Raw genomic sequence first — 19,739 nt, forward strand, 5'->3', positions numbered from 1 at the left:
CATTTATTGGTTCTTGTAGTTATGTGTGTTTGTGTGTGTGTGTGTGTGTGTGTGTGTGTGTGTAGTATTTAGGGTTTTCTGTATATAGTAACATGTCATCTACAAATACTGAAAGTTTTACTTCTTCCTTACTGATTTGGATGCCTGTCATTCTTTTTTCTTGTTGATTTGCTGCAGCTGGAACTTCCAGTACTATGTTAAATAAAAGTGGTAACAGTAGACATCCTTATCTTGTTCCTCATCTTAGGGGAAAAGTTCAGTTTGTCCCCATTGCATATGAGGTTCACCATCGGTTTTGCATATATGGCCTTTATTATGTTGAGGTGTGTTCCCTCTAAGCCTACTTTGTTGGGAGTTGTTATCACAATGGATGTTGTACTTTGTGAAATGCCTTTATTGCATCTATTGAAATGATCATATGGTTTTTATGATTTCTCTTGTTGATGTGATGTATCCTATTGATTGATTTGCAAATACTGAACCACTCCTGCATCCCAGGAATAAATCTCACTTGATCCTGGTGAATGATTTTTTTTTAATGTATTGTTGGATTTGGTTTGCTAATATTTTGCTGAGCACTTTGGCACCTACAGTCATCAGATATAATGGCTTGTATTTCTCTTTGTTAGTGGTGTCTTTGGTTTGTTTGAGTCCTTTCCCTTGTTTTTTTTTTAATGACTCTGGCTAAAAGTTTTTCAATTTTGTTGATCTTTTCAACAACATGGATGGATTTCAAGTGTATAATGCTAAGTGAAAAAAGTCATTCAGAGAAAAACAAATACCATGTTTTCACTTACACGTGGAACTTAAGATACAAAACGAATGAATAAAGAAAAAAGACAAAAAAAAGTCTGCAAAACTATAGAGAGCAAATGGTGTTTACTAGGGGCAAGGTGGGTTGGGGATGGTTCAAACAGGTGAAGGGTATTAAGAGTATACTTACTACAATGAACACCAAGTGATGTATACAATTGTTGAACACTATATTGTACACATTAAATTAATACAGCACTGTATGTTAACTATACTGGAATTAAGAAAAAAAAAGAAACCATTCCTCATTTCATTGATCTTTTTTATTGCTCTTTTTAGTTTTGATTTCATTTACTACTGCTCTAATCTTTATTGTTTCCTTCCTTTCCTTGTTTTAGGTTTTTTTTGTTTTCTAGCTCCTTTACATGTAAGGTTAGTTTTTTGTTTTGTTTTGTTTTGTTTTTTGATGTGGGTTTTTGTGTTTTTTTTGTTTATTGGTTTTGGGGTAGGTTCTTGTGGTTTTTTTGCATTTTTTCTTCTTTAGGTAAGACTATATTGCTATCAACTTGCCTCCTAGAACAGCTTTTGTTGCATCTCAACGATTTTGGAGGCTGTTTTTCATTTTCATTTGTCTCAATGTATTTTTTTATTTCCTCTTTGATTTATTGGTAGACCCATTCATTATTTCATAGCATTTTATTTAACCTCTATGTATTTGTGGTCTTTCCATATATTTTCTTGTAGTTGATTTCTAGCTTCATAGCATTGTTGTTGGAAAAGATGTGTGGTATGACTTAAATAATTTTAAATTTGTTGAGGCTTGTTTTATGGCCTAATATATAATCTTTTCTGGAGAACATTCCATATGCACTTGACAAGAATGTGTATTCTACTGTTTGAGGATAGAAAATTCTGAATATATCTGTTAAATCCATCTGTTCCAATGTGTCATTCAAAGCTATTGTTTCCGTGTTGATGTTCTGTTTAAATAATCTATCCATCAATACAAGGGGGACATTAAAATCCCCTACTGTTATTGTATTATTATCAATTACTTCCTTTATGTTTGCTATTAGCTGCCTTCTGTATTCGGATACTCCCATGTTGAGTGCAGAAATATTTACAGTTGCTATCTTCTTGTTGGATTGTCCCTTTTATGATTATATAGTGTCCTTATTTATCTCTTCTTACAGTCTTGGTTTTAAAGTCTATTTTGTCCCATAGAAATATTGCTACCCTGGCTTTCTTTTCACTTCCATTTGCATGATAAATGCTTTTCCATCGCTTAATTTTCAATCTGTATATGTCTAAGTCTAAAATGAAACTTGAAGGCAGCATATAGATTGCCTTTTTTTATCCATCCCATCACCCTATGTTTTGATTGAGCATTTAGTACATTTACATTCAAAGTAATTATTTATAAGTATGTACTTATTGCCATTTTGTTACTTGTTTTATAGTTGTTTTTGCAGTTCTTCTCTTTCCTTTCTTCTCCTGCTCTCTTGTCTCATTTCTATAGTGATATACTTGGATTACTTTCTTTATATTGTTTGCATATCTAATACTGGGTTTTGATTTGTGGTTACCATTAGGTTTATAAATAACATCTTATGCACATAGCAGTCCATATTAAGGTGATTGTCTCTTAAATTTGAACCTATTCTAAAAGCACTAAATTTTTACTTCTCTCTCCCCTCCCATGTTTTAAGTGTATGGTGTCATACTTTACATCCTTTTATTTTGTGAATCTCTTGACTAATATATATATAATGCATGGTATGACTTCAACCATTTTAAATTTGTTGAGACTTGTTCTGTGGCCTGATATGCAATCTGATATATATATACACATATATATATGTATATATATATACTCCACTGTTACTGTATATATATATGTGTGTGTGTGTGTATATATATATATATATATGTATATAAACAGATTTATAAAAACATAAAATATGGTCATGCTTATAGTCCTCACTTTCCATTCAGAGTCCCCTTTAACATTCCTTATAGAGCTGATTTAGCAGTCATGAATGATAGCCTTTCTGAATATAGTATGCTTGCAGGGTGTTGTTGTGTTTTGTTTTGTTTTTTTCAGTGCTTTGAATATATCCTGCCACTCCTTTCTGTTTCTGTGTGTTAGGAAAGTCAGCTACATCTGTTCTTGAATGAGTGGCCTTATGAAGAAGAGGTTCTGTAGTGCCCTGCAGTTCACTGTTCCCTGTTCACCAGAACCTGGTGCTTCAGGGGTGTCTCCTATGTTTACTAAGTGTCCTAGTGTTGTGACCAATCCATGTTTGCTTTCAGTCTAGTCATCTGCATTGGCTCTCTCTGCCTGTTGTGGGCAGGGTTTGGTCCCTGTGTTGTTAGTGGGCCAGTCTGGGGCCCCTTGGGCTTGAGTTGAGTCAGACCAGGTACTTGCAGTAGCATTGGACTGCAGGGTGATTTCCCTGTGTTGTAGCCTAAAAAGCTTTTGTTGGTGGGCAAGATGCAGTCAGACCAGACCAGATATCAGACCCCTGCCCACTGCTGGGACCACAGTCAAATTGGTGTGGGAGGTTATCTTCCCTTCTTATCAGGGCAAGAGTTAATTGGAGTGATACTGGTGCCTGTTGGGGCTGCTTGCACACCGCCATATTTGTGACACCACTTTGGATGTACTCCTGGCAAGGGCTTGTTGGAGGGGGAAGGTCTGCGGAAAATATGGGGGCAGGACACATGGTGCTAGCAAGGTCCTCGCGAGTCTGCTGTGGGATGGGACCTGCAGCTGCCTGAGAAAATTCCTGCCCAGTCCAGGCTGTGAGGGGCAAGTCTGCAGAAAGGCACAGGGTCAGGGCATGCTATTAGCAAGCCAGGTGGGCAGCATTAGTCTACTGGCAGATGTCTGTGTATCTTGACTTGGGATCATGGGAAGGAAATGGTGCCAACCAGCTCTTTTGTTTTTGGAGAAGTCTCCCAAATATCCCCGCCCCTCCAGCACATGCTCTGAGATTAGTAAACAAATCTCCCTCCCATATACCCCATTTTTCAAATTGTGTTTCTATGCTATATCTCAGTGGGGTTGTTTGTTATGCTGTCTCTTTAAAAGCAGAGACTCAGTTTCCTATTGCCCTCTGGCTCTCCCAGAGCTAAGCCTGCTAATTTTTAAATTTCCAGGTATTAAGCCCCTCTGATTATAAGAACTCGTGAAATTTGGCCCCTCTGGTTTTCAAAACCAAATGTTATGGGAATTTATCTTCCCAGTGCAGATCCCCTTGCCTGGGGCACCTGGTGTGGGACCTGCTCCTCTTCCCCCTCTGTACTCCCTGCTTCTCCTTCTTCCCACAGACAGTCTCATGGTCAGTTTGGCTCCTGACCGTGTCTCTGGTCTTCCTTCCCTCTTTATTGTGGCCTCTTCTCTACATTCAGTTGTGGAGAGACTATTCTGACAGTATTCTTGTCATTTTCTGGGTTGTTTACACTGATGCAGGTGTTATCTATGTGTATCTGTGGGAAGAGGTAAGCCTAGGATCATCCTGCTCCACCTTCTTCCCGTAACCTTAATGGCATTTAAAATCAGCAGGGAAAGGGAAAACTATTCAATAACTAGTTTTAAGACAATTGGCTATCTACCTGGAAAAAATATTATGTCATTTCACACCACCCACAAGAAAAAATTCTAGGTAAATTAATCTATTTATCAACTTAAATCTATTTTATCTGTGTTTGTTATAGAAGACAAGGAAGTAAATAGTTTTGTAATCTCACTGTAAGGAAGATAATTATAAAGTTTGCCAAGAAATATAGAAAACATGAAGAAAAATTTGTAAGACCAGACAACATACAATTTCATTACCTTTGTAAACTGAAATTATCATAAACAAAGGTATGTAGTTTGGATAAATAGATTAGAAGAAAATATTCTGAACACTTAGCTCAGATGAAGGGCTAACATGTTTAATACCTAAATGGTTCTTACAAATCAAGAATGAGAAAAGCAAACAATCCACTTAAAAATTGTCCCAGAAGAGGTAAAAGTAGATGTTAAAATCATAGTCAGACACTAATAAAGAAATGCTCAGTAAATAACAATGAAATATAGTGGCAAATTAGAAGATTGATTGCAAAGTGTTAACAAGAATGTAAAGAAATAGGCAATGTAATTCATGTTGGTGAAAATGTAAACTGATATAGCCTTTATGAAAGGCTATTACAACAGTATCAATATGCTAAATCCTTGTATTCTATGACCCAACAATCTTATCAAGGGAAAGCCTATCCTGTAGAAATACTGACATGAGTGTACACATGTATCTATAAAAGAATGATTATTAAACTTTGTTTAAAATAGCAAAAAGTCAGGGGCATCTGGGTGGCTCAGTTGGTTAAGCATCAGACTTGGGCTCAGGTCATGATCTTGTGGTTGCTGCATTCGAATCTTGCATTGGGCTCCGTGCTGACAGTGCAGAGCCTGCTTGGGGTTCTCTCTCTTGGCCCCTCCCCCACTCACTCTCACTTTCTCTCAAAATAAATAAATTGGCTAATTTAAAAAAAAAGTTTAGGGGCACCTGGGTGGCTCAGTCGGTTAAGCATTCAACTTGGGTTCATTCAACTCATGTGGTTTGTGAGTTTGAGGCCTGCATCGGTCTCTGGGCTGACAGCTCAGAGCCTGGAGCCTGCTTCAAAACTCTCTCTCTCTCTCTCTCTCTCTCTCTCTCTCCCTCCCCTGCTCGTTCTCTCTTTCTCTCTCTGTTTCTCTCTCAAAAATAAATAAAAATATTTTTAAATTAAAATTTTTTTTTAAATAGCAAAAAGTTTGGGGCACCTGGGTGACTCGGTCAGTTAAGTGTCTGACTTTGGCTCAGGTCATGATTTCACGGTTTGTGAGTTCGAGCCCTGTGTCAGGCTCTGTGCTGACACCTCAGAGCCTGGAGCCTGCTTCAATTCTGCCTCCATCTCTCTCTCTCTCCCCCTTCCCTCTCTCACTCTCTCGCTCTCTCACTCTCTCTCTCAAAAGTAAATAAACATTAAGAAAAGAAAGAAAATTTTTAAAAAGCAAAAAGTTTATACTAATCCATACAGTTATTTAAAGAATACTAGAAAAATAAATTATAGTATTTCAGTTGTCTAATACTGTATAACAAACCACTCCAAAACTTACAGTTTAACAGAAACATAATTTATTATTTCTCATGATTCTGTGGGGTGGGAATACAGGTATGGCATTGACTAGTGGTCAATCATGTGCTACAACAGCTGGTGACTTGTCTAGGTTGGAAGTTCCAAAAGGCATCACTCATGTCAAGTGCCTCGGTGCGCCTCACATGGCCTCTCTCTCTTCACATGGCTAGTTTGGTTCTCCACGCAGGATGGTGCTGTCATGGTAGTCAGACTTCCTACATGGCAGATGGTTTTCAGGAGACAGCATCCCAAGAGGACAAGCCCCCTTGTGGTAGCGCCTATCAAGCTTTTGCTATCCATTTGTTCAAATCAAGTCATACAGCCAAGCTCAGTGTCAGTGTGGGAGGGAACTGCACAAAGTCGTGGGCACCAGAAAATGGGCTCCTTTAGGTACCACCAATGCATCAGTCTCCAAAACATGCAATAGAAAATAACACAGCCATTTTAAAAAAGAAATGAGTCATTTTTACATTTCTGGGTGGACAGAAAAATGTCAAGGTTGTATTTTAAGAGAAAAGAGTGAGTTATAGAACAGTATTGTTTTCTTTCATGTGATATATATGTGTGCAGACATATATGTATTTATGTATGTATATATATGTACACACACACACACACACACACTGATAAGTAGAGAGAAGACACATTTGAAGGGATATACTCATATACACTCTAAGCTATTATCAATGGCGATTACTGGGAATTAGGATTAGAATGGAAAAGTTTTGGAGTTTTTTTTTAATTATTGTTTGGTTTGGACTATAATTTTTATTTTCTCTTTTATATTCTTTAAATGTTTTACAACTAATATGTGTTACTTGTATAGATTTTCAAATCGAAAAATATCCAGAAATGTCCTTTAGTTCACTGCACAGACCTAGAAGTAGTTAAACTAAACCACTTGTAGCCTGCTAAAAGCAGTGTGCTAAGGAAGGGTGACAGGTAAGAAAAATAGTACAAGGACATGAATTATGGCAGGGCAACTTATAATAACTTTTTAAACAGCTTTAAAGCATGAAGAATTGCTTTCATAATTCCTTCCTTCTCTAAATGTGACTTGTCCTAGGCAAAATGCAAGTGCGATTTGGGTAGTAATTAAAATTTAATATGTTTGGGGGCACCTGAGTGGTTCAGTTGGTTAGGTGTCCGACTCTTGATTTCGGCTCAGGTCATGATCTCACGGTTCGTGAGTTTGAGCCCCGCATCAGACTCTGTGCTGATGTCGTGGAGCGTGCTTGGGATTCTCTCTCTCCCTCTCTCTGCCCCTTTCCTGCTCACATGCTCTCTTCCTCTCTCAAAATAAATAAATAAAACTTAAAAATATAAAATTAAATTAAATTAAATTAAATTAAAATAAATAAAATAAAATAAAATTTAATATGTTTTGCCAAAAAAAAATCTACCTAATGGGTTTTTATTTTTTTATTTTTTTGAGAGAGAGAGTGCACACATGTGTGTGCATGAGGGAGTGAGGCGGGGAGTGGGAGTAAGAGAGGAAGAGAGAGAATCCTAAACTGGCCCCACACCCAGCATGGAGCCTGATGTGGGATGATGAGATCCTGTTCTGAGCTGAAATCAAGAGTCTGACGCTTAACTGAATGAGCCACCCACATGCCCCATTAATGGATTTCTTTTTAGAGAGAGAGAGAGAGAGAGAGAGAGAGAGAGAGGGCACGCACTCGTGAGCAAGTGAGGGAGGGACTGAGAGAGAGGGAGAGAGAGAGAGAATCCCAAGCAAGCTCCACACTGTCAGTGCAGAGCCGGGTGCAGGGCTCAAACACACAAACCATGAGATCATGACCTGAGCTGAAGTTAGATGCTTAACCGACTAAACCACCCAGGTGCGCCCCCCACCAGCTAATGGATTTTTAATTTCTCCGTTTCTATTGACTGAATAGTTAGCAGAACGGGATAACGATAACTGATGATCATAATAACAGCGCATAATACATGTCAAACCCTGTTATTTGTATTAAGTACATCACCTACACAAGTCTATAAATTGTCTACTACTGTAATCTGCATTTTGCAATCAAGCAAACTGACACTTAGTCTAGGTCATATAACAAGGAGAGGCTGAGATTTAATCTCAGGGAGTCCTGATCCAGAGCTTTTAGTATACTGCTCCTCCATGGGAATGATGATAGATGGTCTCTGTGTATGCACAAACATCCTCAAAGAATTAGCAGCTCTATCCCTAATACAAATAAGTAAAAGCAATAACTAAAAGTTTTCACCATTTAAAACCTATTCCCCATTATCATTTGGGGTACAGAGTGCTGAGGTCAAGTGTACATTTATGCCAGTGATCTTGATTTTGGCATCACACTAATTCAGAGGTAGTTGGGGCACGTAGCTTACTTCTAGCACCACACATCAGTCTCTCTGTGCCATAAGAATTCTCTGTGGCAGGCAGAATCTGATCTCCCAGTACTCTAATGCTGAAATTAGAGAGCTCAAACAACAGCTGATTGCACACCATGAGATCCACTAAAATCTGACAGCAGGTGTATTCAGCAAGTTTGACCATAATGATGGCAATAAGGAGACTTTCTGTTAAAGGGACAAGAGAGCAGATATCTGGCACCAAGCACTGGAAAAAGGCAAGACAATTTTAAACAAGTACCACATGTGGTGACTCATTAGATGTTGAAAGCTAATAAGAGACCGAAGATTTTTAGCTTAGCACTGATGCTGTGGACAGCAGGATATCCTAACATCTAGAAATTGAGAATGAATCAGGAGGTGGTGATAAATCCTGTGCTGATGCCTGGTGTGTGGAACTGTTATATTTTTAGGATAAAGGCAAGGATGTAAAAATCGAAGAGAGTGCCAGAGTGAAGCAAATATATTGAGAGATCTGCACGTTTGTGCGTTCATTCATTCATGGGCCAAGTATGACAACATGGTGGGTAGTGTCTTAGGTTTCAGAAGACAGAAATCAACAAGAGAGACATGGCATCTTCCTGATGGAGGTGATGATCTAGCAGAAGGAAAATAACTAACCAGATAAAGGTTATAAAGCGTGAGCGGTGTCAGAATACTAGAGATCCATGATACGATGAGGACCACATTCTAGGCAAGTGAAGAAATTCCAGTGGACGTGCAGGTCTGGGACAAGGAGAAGGAATAATGCACAGGGAGGAAAGTCCCATAAGTTGAGACCTGAGCACAGAAGGTCAGAGATGGTGGGAGCTGGGGGTGACTAGTGAGCGTGGAGAGGTAGAGAGGGGACAGACGTGTCCCTATTCTTACAGTGTGGCTATTCTTACAGACATGAAAGTTATTCTAATAGCCATATTTTTTAAAAAGAGCCAGCTAACCAAAATGTATATTTTGAGAAACTGCTATGTACCACACAGTGAACAAGATAAAGTCCTTGTCCTCAAAGAGCTTATCTAATAGCAGAGAGATTCAGACACTAAACCCATAAAAGAATAAAGAGAAATAAATATCCACCAAATGCTAGGAAAAAGATAAAATAGGGTGCTATGGGAGGGAATGAGTGAAGAGGCAGGGGACACTCCAATCCTAGTGGACAAGAATGACCACTTTTGAAAAGGGGAAATATTTGAATTGAGGTTTGAACCATGAGAAAGGAAGAGACATGTGAAGGTCTGGGGAAAGCATTTCGGTCAGAAGGACAGCAAACACCTACAGGCAGAAACGAGCAGGTATGTGTTCAAGGCTCAGAAACTAGGCCAGTGTGGCTAAAGAGAGGAAGTGAAGGGAGGTTTAAAATATACTGTGTCAGAGAGATAAACAGAGGACAGATCAGGTAGAATCTTGAAGGAAGAGTTTGACCCTAGATAACCCCAGTTACGCCCTTTAACCCAATTATCAATAATTAACTAATGATTCTCTCTTTTACCCTCTAAAGCTTATCGGGTATGGCAAATTGCTCAGATTTGGTTCAGGTGAAAGCCACCGGGAACTTTCAAGCAAGGGAATGACATGATCTTTTTTTTTTTTACTTTATTTATTTATTTAGAGAGAGAGAGAGCAAGCATTGGAGGGGCAGAGAGAGAGGACAAGAGAGAATCCCAAGCAGACTCTGTTCTGTCAGCACGAGCCCAATGTGGGCTTGATCCTGCAACTGCGAGATCATTACCTGAGCCGAAACCAAGAGTCGGTCGGTCACCTAACCGACTGAGCCACTGAGGCGCCCTGGGAATGACATGACCTTATTCATGCCTTTTCAAAGTTGCTTGGCTGCAATTTAAACAAATTCTGTAAGGGGGAACAAATAAGGGTGAGAGCCCGGTCAGGAGACCTCACATTTCCATTCATTCTGTTTAAGGCCCTGATAGGCAAAAAACTGGGGTTTCTCACAGTTCTCCGGAATCGTGGAATTTGGTAAGAATCTTAGAGTTTACTTTGTCTATAGGTCTGATACTATGTAACAATGCAATCTTACAATAGTAGATGCTTACAACTGGCTTTAACAAAACTTTTAAAGTTTTAAAAATAAGGGTTTTAAAGAGAAGACTACCATTGAACAAAGAGGCAAAGGACTTAGAATAAAAATAGTCTTTGGAGCAAGACAGAATCATATAGGAGTCCTCACTCTTTTTTTTTTTTTTTTTAATTAATTAATTAATTTATTTATTTATTTATTTATTTTATGTTTATTTATTTTTTTGAGACAGAGAGACACTGAGCATGAACGAGGGAGGGTCAGAGAGAGAGGGAGGCACAGAATCTGAAGCAGGCTCCAGGCTCTGAGCTGTCAGCACAGAGCCCGAGGCAAGGCTCGAACTCACAAACGGTGAGGTCATGACCTGAGCCAAAGTCGGACGCTTAACCAACTGAGCCACCCAGGCACACCTTAATTTATTTATTTTTGAGAGAAAGAGACAGAGCCTGAAAAGGAGAGGGTCAGAGAGAGAGGGAGACACAGAATCAGAAGCAAGCTCCAGGCTCCAAGCTGTCAGCACAGAGCCCGACGTGGGGTTTGAACTCAAGTGATGAGATCAAGACCTGAGCTGAAATCCAACGCTTAACTGACTGAGCCTCCTAGGTGCCCCTAGGAGTCCTCACTTTTTATGAGCTTTGTGACCTTTGGCAAATTACTTAACTTCTCTGAGCCTTTCATTTGCCATTTGCAAAATAGAAATAATAATGACCAGGGCGCCTGGGTGGCTCAACTGGTTGAGCCTCCAACTTTTAATTTCAGCTCAGGTCATGATCTCCATGGTGCTCCACATGGGGCTCCCTGCTGACTGCAGAGCCTGCTTGGGATTCTCTTTCTCTTCCTCTGTCTCTCTTCCCTTCCTCAACTCATGCTGTCTCTCTCTCAAAATAAATAACATAACATAATATAACATAGCACAATATAACATAACATAAAAAAAAATGACCACCTGGCTGCCTTTAAGAATTGAAAATAAGATATGTAAGCACTGACTGACACAGAGTATTTCAATATTATAAAAAGAAAGTATGCAATAAAGCTTCTTTAATGTCATTTCAAAAATGCCAATCCTGCCTGACAAAGTGATTTTCAAATTATTGTTGACATCACTTTTTCCAGTTCACGTTGAAACTGGAACAACACATTCTCTCCCCAGGGTAATGCACACATGACATTTTGCAAACACTTACTGGATGGGCGCTCTAAAACAATTTTTGCAAAACTGTTGAAGGACTCCTTATAAAATAAACTGAGCTGGCAATTTTAGAACTATAATTCCATCTAAACCTCACCCTCGGTATCCCAACTTTCTTGGCAAGGTAACTTGAATCTTTCTCTGCTTCTCACATCCCTTCTCTACCTCTAGTCTAACTGACCACTAAGCAAATGTATAGGTTATAAGTGACTATCAGACACACAAGAGGCAAGTAGTATACACTTTCATAATAAAGAAAGAAAAAAATTATTGAAAAGTCTCCAGTAATCATGGCAGCAATGTTTTTCCTATAGTGATTTTTGTCCTGATAAATCTGGGCAGGTCTAACTGTTCCTGAAATATATATTCACATTGTCTCCTCCACTCCTGCAACCAGGATAAGATGACCCAAATCTTTGTGATTTACTACTGGTGCTAAGAGACCAGAACCACAAACACTCATCCACATCTAAAGGGACAACCTTTCTCAGAAATCTTGACTAGTAATTATACTAAAAGGAAGTCTTCATAAAAATATCACAACATGATATTAGTTTTCTAGAGCTGACATAACAAAGTGCCACAAACTAGTGGCTTAAAGAACAGAAAGTTATTGTCTCACAGTTCTGGAAACTATAAGTCCAAGATCAAGGTGTGGGCAGCGTTGTTTCCTTCTGAAGGCTGTGACAGAGAATTTGTTCCATGCATCTCACCTACCTCCTGGCAGTTTCCTGGCATTCTTTGGCTTATGGATGTATCTCCCTGATCTTTGTCTTCATGTTTATGTGGCATTCTCATGGTGTGCATATCTGTCCCTTCACAAGATATTCTTTTTGCAAGCATACCAGTCCTACTACAGCAGAGGTTCACCCTACTCTAGTATGACGTCACCTTAGTTTAAGAAATCATCAAAAACGACCCTATTTCCAAGTAAGTTTACATTTTGAGGTACTGGGGATTAGGACTTAAATATATAAATTTTGGGGACACAAAATTCAACCCATCACGACACAGAAATGTATCCTCTTTATTTTACAATTATTTATAATCCACCCAAAAAATATTTTATTTGAACTTTTTAATTAAAAAAAAGGTGAAAAGGGAATTTCCTTAGCTAAAGAGTATCTACAAAAGAATCTATTGCTAACATCATACCTAGTGGTAAAAAACTTGAAGTTTTCTCACTAAGATCAGCTACAAAACAAGGACCTCCCCTCTCACCACTCCTTTTCAACACTATACTAGAAGTTCTAGCCAATGCAATAAGACAATAAAAGAAAATGAGAGACATACAGATTGGGAAGGAAGAAATATAACATCTTTGTTTGCACATGACATGATTGTCTATATAGAAAATCCAAAGGAACTGAGAAACTCTTGGAACTAATAAGTGAATACAGCGAGATTGCAGGATACAAAGTTAATATGCAAAAGTGAAACACTTTCCTATATACCAGCAATGAACAAGTGGGATTTGAAATTAAAAACACAATACCATTTACATTAGCACTCCTCAAAATGAAATACTCAGGTATAATTTTAACAAAATACGTAGAAGACCTATATGAAGAAAATGATAAAACTCTGATGAATGAATCTAAAGAAAAATAAATGGAGGAATATTTCATGTTCATGAATAGGAAAACTAAATATTTTAAGATATCAGTTGCTAACCAAATTGATCTACAGACTCAATGCAATACCAGCCAAAATCCCAGCCATTTATTTTGTGGATATCAACAGATGGATTTTAAAGTTTACATGGAGAGGCAAAAAATCCAACAGAGCCGACATGATATTAAAGGGGAAAAAGTTGGAGGACGAACCCTACTCAACTTCAAGACCTACTGTAAATCTGTAGTAACCAAGACAGTGTGGTATTGATAGAAGAGTAAACAAATAGAACAATGGAACAGAATAGAGAGCCCAGAAATAGACCTATATAAATATAGTCAATTGATCTTTGACAAAGGAACAAAGACAATATCATGGGGCAAAGATAAGTCTTTTCACCAAATGGTTTTGGGACAACTGGACATCCACATGCAAAAAGAGAAAGAAGGAAAGAAAGAAAGAAAGAAAGAAAGAAAGAAAGAAAGAAAGGGAAGAGAGAGAGAGGGGAAAGAAGCAAAGGAGGGAGGGAGGAAGAGAATCTAGATAGAGACCTTACACTTGTCACAAAAATTAACTCAAAATAAAGTAAAATGCAAAAGTATAAAACTCCTGAAAGATAACATAAGGGAAAACCTAGATGACCTTGTGTATCACAATGACTTTTGAGATACAACACCAAAGACAAAATTTAAAAAAATTGATAAGGTGGGCTTCATTAAAATTAAAACTTGCTACTTGGTAAAAGATACTGGCAATAGAATGAGAAGACAAGAAGACAGACTGGAAGAAAATATTTGCAAAAGACATATCTTATCCAAAATACAAAGAACTGTTAAAACTCAACAGTAAGACAACAACAACAACAACAACAACAACAACAACAAAATTTTTTTAATGGCACAAAGACCTTAACAGATACCTCACCAAAGAAGATATAGAGATAATAAATAAGTATATGAAAAGATGTTATATGTCATCAGCTAGATGCAAATGAAAATAATGAGATACTACCACACACATATTAGACTGGGAAAAATCCAGAACACTGGCAACACCAAATGCTGGTGAGGATGTGAAGCAACAGGAACTCCCATTCATTGCTGGTAGAAATGCAAAATGGTATATAGCCACTTTGGAAGACATTTTGGTGAGTTTCTTACAAAACCAAGCGTGCTCTTACCATACAATCAAGTAGTCATACTCCTTGGTAGTTACCCAAAATAGTTGAAAACTTAGATACACACAAAAACCTGTGAATGGATATTTATAGCAGCATAATTCATAATCACCAAAATGTGGAAGCAACCAAAATGTCTTTTAATAAATGAACTGTGATACATCTAGATATTGGAATATTATTCAGCAATTTAAAAAAATGATCTATCAGATTATGAAAAGATATGGAAAAACCATAAATGTTTATTACTATGTGAAAAAATATGACAAAGGTATAGTGTGATTCCAACTATATGACATTCTGGAAAAGACAAAATTATGGAGACAGTAAAAATATCAGATTGCCGGGGCGCCTGGGTGGCGCAGTCGGTTAAGCGTCCGACTTCAGCCAGGTCACGATCTCGCGGTCCGTGAGTTCGAGCCCCGCGTCAGGCTCTGGGCTGATGGCTCGGAGCCTGGAGCCTGTTTCCGATTCTGTGTCTCCCTCTCTCTCTGCCCCTCCCCCGTTCATGCTCTGTCTCTCTCTGTCCCAAAAAAAAAAAAAAAAAAAAAAAAAAACGTTGAAAAAAAAAAAAAATATCAGATTGCCAAGGGCTGAGTTGGGGGTAGGAGATGAATAGAGGATTTTTTTTTTGGCAAGTGTAAGTACTCTGTTACTATAATAATGGATACATGTTATTATATATTTGTCCAAACCCATAGAATGTACAACAGAAATAATGAACCATAATGTGAACCATAATGTATATTATGGAACTTGGGTGGTTATGACGTATCAATGTGGGTCATCAATTGTAACAAATTTACCACTCTGAGAGGGATTCTGATCCCAGGAGAGTCTATGCATACATGGGTCTGGTGTATCTGGGAAATCTCTGTATCTTCCCCTAAATGTTTTTGCAAACATAAGCTGCTCTAAAAGAAGGTGGGTTGTTTTTTTAAGTGACTTTTTAAAAGATCTTAGAGCTACATAATTCATTCCTATTTAAAAAGATATTTCTTCTGAAAATATTATGCCTTGTTAAAAAAAATATACGGCATTATAAAAAGTAACTTAACATAGAAAAAAAATCTGAAGCAGACTTCCCCACAGGCCTACCCCTGCCACTGCTGGTTTCCAAGTTGACATTTGAGTCTCAAGGGTAATCAAGAACATGGAATTCATTCTGAAAATCTCTTCTGCTCGGTTGGAACAACTGTGTTTATAAGGCACATGGTATGATGAAGATTACATTTATTTTAAATTAGTCTGGGGATGGCATTGTTGTTCTAAAAGTCTGAAGGTGGACTCACAAATTTAAATAGTTCATGTTAGTAGCAAAGCCTGCTGTTTGCTGTAGCAGATGCTGTCAGTGCTCCGCCCATATCCTGTAGGATTTGTCTTACCAAAAGCACCTGTGACTCTGTGCCAGAGGAGAGTTGGGTAGCAGGCTGGAAGTGCTGCGGGGGTTAATACAACTGGGAGGAACCCTAAGCCAATGGCAGATGGCAGTTGTCAGACAAATGGGACAACTTGGTTGGGATAACTCTGAGAAGGGTCTACACTGACTCTCAGGATTCCCCTGCTGAATTAATCTTCAGTTGCCCATTCTTGTAACTTGATTTAGTGTGTACCCTTTATTAGCTAGCTTCCTTCCTTCTCTCACTTTCCTACTTTCCTTATGTTTCCTAGTTTCGTCTCCTAAACACACAACTTACACATTGTTTTAGGATCTGCTTCTAGGGTAACCCAAACTAAGACCATTATCTTCTCAATAGCTATTGCCTTCTTCCTTGTTAACATGACTTCAGTTTTCCTGAAGTTCCCACCCCCCTCCCTGGCATCATGGGCTGGCTCATATCACCCCAAGGAAGGGATCCTAACTAGTCTAGATCAATTATGGCATTCTTGTTCTAGCGTGAGCAGTTAGCTCAGATATGACCAATAAGACATGATAGAGAGTCAGCTAGAGGACTTTAGAGACAAAGGAAAAGCCAGCTTATTTTCAGCCCCTGAATTTTTTCATGTCTAGGTGAGATGCTGGAACTGGTATAGTCATCTTACAACAATGAGAGGAAATATTGGAAGGAAGAGTCAACACAAAGAGGGCAGAGCCACAAGAACTCCCAAGAAGCAGAGTCAGAGTCCTAATTATATTCTATCTGGAGTTGCTTTGTCTTTGGAATTCATGCTATGTGAAATAATTCCTTTTGTTTAAAGCAGTTGAGTCAGGATTTTTGTTACTATAGGTAGAAATCATCTAATTAATAAATTTTCTTGACGGCAGAAAAAACAAAACATAGTCCCTAGAATGCTGAGAGAATACATATGGCCACTGAAACAGGAATCAAGTACCAAAAGGAGTCAAACAGACATCAGCAGAAACAATTCAGGGTCAGGGAAAGGGGATGTGGAATCATATTCACCAAGCAATGATGGCACACAAAGCTAGAATGTACAAACCAGATAAGTAGGGCACCAAGAGTGGATAATCATCCAAGCTGTCTCCTTCTTTCCTCCCTCCCTCCCTTCCTTCCTTCCTTCCTTCCTTCCTTCCCTCATTCTTTCCCTCCTTCCCTCCTTCCTTCCTTCCTTCCTTTCTTCCTTCCTTCCCTCCTTCCTTCCCTCATTCTTTCCCTCCTTCCCTCCTTCCCTCCTTCCTTCCTTCCTTCTTTCCTTCCATTGTCATCATTGAGCACATACTCTATTCCAGACACTTCTAGGAATTGAGCACTTAGTGGTGAACAGGATGGACGTGGCCATAGCCCTTGGGAAGCTTGCATCCTAGAGAATCACTGGCAAGTTAGAGGATAGGAATACATTTTGGAGAAAGAGGAGGGAAAGTGGGCACATGTGTGGGCCCAGGTAAAACTCTGTCAAGGCAGCTGGATGCTCCATATGCTGCTTTCCCACCATATGTAGCTATTTCCACTCCAGGCCTCAAAGGAGCCAAGAACGACTTCAGACTTGAGACATTATCAGTGACTAAGGCACCCCCAAACAAAGGAAACTCTTCATCGGCCCCAATGGAAGTCCTGTAAACTGGGAAATATTGTTAAAATGGCCCTCTGGGAGATAAAAGTCCCCTTTATCATAAATATGCCATGAGATGGAGACTGGTACTTGGCAAATGATTTTTTTCCTCACATAAGGAATGACCTAAGTTTGGGGACACCAGGTAAGATCAACCAAAAAGCTACCTGGAAATCTGTGTTGACTGGTCCTTGCTCAGCAGGGAGAAATGCTGTGATATCTTCATGGGCACAAAAAGGATGATAGCCACTCAGACACACATTTGCGATAGCCTAATTGCAGGAAAACATGGAAGAAGGGAAGTCTTAACTCCTTTTTATCCCCATGTGATAAATTATTCTAGAACTAAAAGAAAAACAGAGCCAAAAATTAAAACTGTACTTGTTTCTCTTCTTGGAATTTATGCCATAAAAAATGTGAATCTTGGGGGTGCCTAGATGGCTCAGCTGGTTAAGAACTTACTCTTGGTTTCGTCTCAGGTCATGATCTCAGGACTCGTGGGTTTGAGCCTCGCATTGGGCTCTGCACTGACAGCATGGAGCCTGCTTAGGATTCTCTCCCTCTCTCTACCTCTCTGTCCCTCCCCCACTCTCTCTCTCAAAAAAAAACTTTATAAAAAAACCTGAATCTTGAAGATGGCAGGTACCCATTCCTTAGCGTAGAGTTATAAACTGACCTCAAAATCTTAAATGTGAAGTGCAGCATTATTTACACAATTTGAATGTAGATTATGCTTTCTTATTTATGAGTGTCTGAGATTTACGAAAATGTTTTACTGAATGTTTACCATTTGTACATTAAATCTGATAACACCTTTTTTTTTTTGCACTGTCTTGCAGATGGCTGTGTTACCTATTGTTCTGCTTTGTATGTGCTACGCTTTGTTTTCAAACATACCAAAAATATCCACACATGCACATTTGTTCTCTCTTTTCAAGGTAAAATGGCTGGTATTATGTTATAAAAATATATGATTGTTGCTAAAAATGTGTGGTTTTTGTGCATTTTATGGAAGCATAAAGACTACCTTTGATTCATTTATTTATTTATTCAATCAACTAATATTCGTAGACCCCAATTGCATGCTTGATGCTAGAATACTGGACTAGAAGTTAGATTTGTCATTGTAAGTCTGTTTGTAGAAACTGTTTCCACCATTGCCTTAGAACTAGTTATCCATGAATTATTAGTATCAAAGTCTAAATAATAAATAACTATCAGATGGCAAACAGGAAGAAGTCAAAAAACAGGAGAGCTTTGGTAAGATGTGAGAAAAGCAGAGTCAGAGCAAGGCCAGATTCAGATACTAAAATTCACAGAACTGAAGATACAAGATTTAAAAAAATGATCGGGAGAGACTCTGAAGACCATGGGAAAAGCTGAGAGGCCAATAGGCACAGAAGCTTTCAAAAAAAAAAGGAAAGCGTACTTTAGTCAGTGTTTGGTTGGTATGAGCAAATTTAATTGACAGAAAACCATATCGAAAACTATGAGTCTCATTCTTTGGTCCCAACTGGCACCTGAAAGGTGCATCTGGTAGCACCAACAGAGCACTATTTTCGACTACCTGAGACTTCATCACTTCCTCACAGAAAACCAATCCCTCTATAATCACTCCTTATGTTTTTTTCCTCCCAAGTGTCAGTTGATGTCTAACTATGAAGGCAGAATTCCAATACTGTATCGTAAGTGGTGCAATATGATTTATCCTGCCATACCAACCTGTAGAGCATCCTCTTCGATCATGACATAATAGTCATTTACGCTACCTAAACATCCCTATCTTCTAAGCTGCAAAGAACACATCATCAAAGTCAACAAGTTGGAAGAAGGCAGACTGGAGGACGGCAAGTTACAAACTAAGAGAAGCCCCCATACATGCAGAAATCTTGATGGGAGAGGTAAGACGGTTGGCAGGCTAATGCTCAGAAAGCACTGGAATCTAAAGAGCAAACTCTGATCAGTGGTATACATTCAGAAATGTAGCTTTATCATTTTTCTCAGAATTAATCAGTCCCTAGAAACTGAATAAATTAACTACATCCAAACAGATGGAAATATATATGAGTGGGCCACTTAGTTTTTTGTGATCAAAATCCTTATGTCAGCTTTCCCAAGCACAAGGGACTTATAAAACTCATCTGGAATTTTCTTGGAGATCATAGACGTAGAATAACAAAAGTTGGGGTGCCTGGGTGACTCAGTCAGTTAAGCGTCCAACTTCAGCTCAGGTCATGATCTCATAGTTCCTGAGTTTGAGCCCCATGTCGGGCTCTGTGCTGACAGCTCAGAGCCTGGAGCCTGCTTCGGATTCTGTGTCTCCTCTCTCTGTCCCTTCCCCATTTGCACTCTGTCTCTCTCTCTCTCTCTCAAAAATAAATAAACATTTTAAAAGTTTGTAAAAAGAA

General features: G+C 38.7%; 1 long non-coding RNA gene across 1 annotated transcript; it reads left to right on the top strand.

The window, feature by feature from the left end:
• The first annotated feature begins 15,140 nt into the window (after positions 1–15,140).
• LOC125922148 (uncharacterized) lies at positions 15,141–16,520 on the top strand. Its single transcript, XR_007457589.1, has 3 exons — positions 15,141–15,243; positions 15,412–15,534; positions 16,331–16,520. It is a non-coding gene; the product is annotated as an uncharacterized LOC125922148 (long non-coding RNA).
• Positions 16,521–19,739: the final 3,219 nt, after the last annotated feature.

The sequence above is a fragment of the Panthera uncia genome, chromosome C2 (assembly GCF_023721935.1).
Source record: "Panthera uncia isolate 11264 chromosome C2, Puncia_PCG_1.0, whole genome shotgun sequence".
NCBI lineage: Eukaryota > Metazoa > Chordata > Mammalia > Carnivora > Felidae > Panthera > Panthera uncia.